Genomic DNA, 3,535 nt, shown 5'->3' on the forward strand with positions numbered 1-3,535 from the left:
GACCCCCAAAGCATTTAGGCTCTTGGTTCCTAGTACCCTGTTAACCAATCCCCTGAGCCTATTAAAGTCAGCCTTTTTAAAGTTTAGCACCTGTTGTCCGCAAGCTCCATTCAGGTGGTCCACAGAAAAGTTGCAGAACAATCAAGAACATCTGTACTTGTAATGTAAGACTGCTGATATTAAAATATGAGTTGTGAGCTTTGATTTGTAGAACAAAAAAAAGTTTATTAAGTGGTCTTCCAAGACCCTCAGCAATTTTCAAGTGGTCCATGAAAAGAAGTTTGAGAACCACTGATCTACAGCCATTACAAACTTTACATTTGCCACCTTATGCTAGAGACTTTCCAGAGGAAGAAATAATGTGTGTTTCTTCTGCAAGTCTGCAGTCCCAGAAAGTGGCACAAGAAACAAGAGGGAATTCCCACTTTTGTATAGAAAATCACAGGGGTCAGGGTAACAAGCCAACAGGCCAAAGGGAAGGAAAAGGTAAACGGTAAATAAAAATCAGCACAGTGATAACATTAACTCAACACCTTAATTTCTCCCCCTCACACCTCCAGGGGTGTCCTCAAACAAGTCTTTAGTCCCCAAAACACTCAAACAGCAGCCTGCAGCTGCACCCAAGTCTGAGTCCAGCTCCCGCAGTCCAAGGTACTGGCTGATCCAGTGAGATCTCCAGCTCTACTATGCAATCCACTGTGTAGGGCTGATCAGGTTCCAAGTGCACACTGCTCTCTGCTCCCCTTATTCCAGTCTCAAGCTTTCTCTTCCTTTTTACCTTGCCCCCATCCCTGGTTCCTTCTGAGAGTTGCAGTCCAAATTAAACAGACATCACAGCTCTGCAGCCTACTCCCTGGTCCCAACTTCTGTTACATGCATTATGTTCCCATTAAAAATGGTACATCTAGGTGGCAGCTATCATTAAATATTTATTTTATGATGTCAATCACTATAGTTTGACTATAGAGTCAAATACATTTCTAGAGTGTATGCAGGCCAAACCTCCAAGATGTTGTGAATATTTTATAGTAAACATTTTAATGTTACAAAAGAAGGAAGTTTGGAATTATGCATTGTGATGGAAGAGGAAGTCAAGAGATTTTTGAAGACTGAAAAACTTCAGAGCATCTTGTTGGATTTGGGGCATGAGGAGGAGGTTACTGATCATGTGGGAAAGAGCTAATGGGTTTGTTTTTCTTGCTTGTTTGTTGTGAAGACAATGCAGTTATTTACCTCTCCCTTTATATTTGTTGAACATTTTAACGAGTGGATCCTTCCATCCCAATCCAGACAGTGTCCCTGCAAAGCAGTGAAATATATAAGATTTTTTTTTTTTTAGAAAAGAAGTGGTTTTCCTAACCATATTCTGGTATGAATGGTTAATTTATGCTTTTCCAAATTCTCTGCCTAATTTAAACTAAATACAATATTTCTCTTCACATTCTCTCTTTCAATGCAACCATCAATTAAAGTATTAAACAACTGTCATCATCTACCCAGTGCTGAATATACTTCAGTGGTTTGTATATGTATACACCTAAATTATCACTGACTCTACAGGAGTGCAATTGAAGGTAGAGGTCACAGGGAGCCTTATCAGCAATAATGTGGCTATTTTTTTCCTTTACCACAGTTGAGGAATATGTGTATAAAACCTGTTTGAATATCTCACCATAAAATTGGTGACACGACTGAGTGCAAAAGAAATGTGGTTGTTGCTCAACATCCTTAAGTACTAATGGGTGGCTGGAAAACTAAAGTTTCTCCAAAGGCATACCAATGAGGATGTTATTTTCAGAGCACAAATAGCCATTTCTCACATGATATTCCTCCCTCTCTCCATACAATTCCATGCCAAGATAGACCTGAAGAGAGTATCTGTAAGGGGCTTTGGGATCCTTTGGTAATAGACAGTCTCTAGAAATAATTGATTTAAACTCCTCTATTCATTTGTATTCTACTATCGACACATCTACACAGTGTTGTATGGCAGCACTGCTACAACACTGTGCTTTTGGAAGTACTAAAGCACAGTGCAGAATGGGTGGTACAACAACATAGCAATTTGGGCAACACATAGACGTGCCCATAGGACAACACGTAGATGCGCTCCATCATGTTGGTAGGAAGAGCTACATTCAAAATTTGAAATTTTCAATTCTTATTATCCAAAGGGTAACCAGTAACACTGAGAAAATTAGAGTCACAAAATAAGACAGGAAGTCATCCTTTGCTCAAGCCAGGATCACCTCTAAGCCATCTCAGACAAGCATTTATCTAACCTCCACTAAAAAGCTTTCAGTGACAGAGATTCTACAATGGGACTGATTCTTATTTACACCAAATCCTCTTTATACCATTAAGGCAGTGTAGTGAAGATGAATATTATTTATCTGTAGGTACCTTAGTTAACAGATTATTTTAATTCTTGACCACAATAAACATTAACTCTAGTCAATCTTCACTGATACTGTTTTTCAGAGTGAACCAAATACAACTTCAGGGATGGCTTGTCCAACTTTCTACTTACTTCTTACCTTATTCTTGGACTTTATCTATGCTTTCTGTATTTCATGCATTCAGTATCTTCTAAAAATCACCATTTCAAATATTATTGAGATTACTCATTTCCTTTCTGTTGGTTATCTCATTTCTAAGAGACCTTTCATCCTGTCATTCTATAATATGGAATACACAGACATTCAAAAAATATATCTTCTGACCTATGTAGCATGTGCTCTGTCAGTAACAGAAGTGTACCAATTGAACAATCAACTTGATTTTCAGCACTCTACACAAAAAATGGGAATATATTTTGGTAGCGATCTCAATGTGTTTAACTACTTTAAAGCCTAAGCTTAGAACAAATAAATAAGGGTTAGATGGTATTCTGATTTTCCATAGAGGGATAGAAGGGTAGGAAAGCATGATGCCATACCAGAGCCATCCCATTTGGATTAAGGTGTAAGTGAGAGAGCAGATACTGCTTACCTAATATGCCTTTTCCCTATTTTCAGAAAAGTGGGGGAAAGTAATGTGGAAGAGCAGATGGAGAAATGGGTATACCTTCTCATTTTCCAGCAAGTAAGGGTGTCTGGATAAAAGGAGGATTATGCTGCATGCAGTAAAGAAGTTAGTGATAAAGCCCATTCAGCCTTTCTAGGAAAGAGCATTTCCAGAGAAACTGTGCCTTGGAGTGATGTATCCAAGTCAGAATTTGTTTCTCAAGCTGCTCTTGGAACTGCACAGCTACGTCACACCCCATGCCTATGATTGAGTCTAAAGGCTCAATATTATCCCTAAGCATCAAACATATACTAAGGGTATGTAAAATGTTTGGCCACACCTGGCTTACGTTCACACAGCTTACTTTAAGACACCCAAACATAGACTGGAAGCAGTATATACAGCCATTTGCCATTGCTGGGAACTACACATAGAACCCAATGTAAGTAACTCAGGGTGATGTGGGCACTGCAGGATCATGAAGGGGGGACTAGCAGGTTTGTGGGGGTGAGGACTGTCAGGCCGGTAA

Source organism: Gavialis gangeticus, unplaced genomic scaffold, assembly GCF_001723915.1.
Source record: "Gavialis gangeticus isolate Ggan-Ray unplaced genomic scaffold, GavGan_comp1, whole genome shotgun sequence".
Classification (NCBI taxonomy): Eukaryota; Metazoa; Chordata; order Crocodylia; family Gavialidae; genus Gavialis; species Gavialis gangeticus.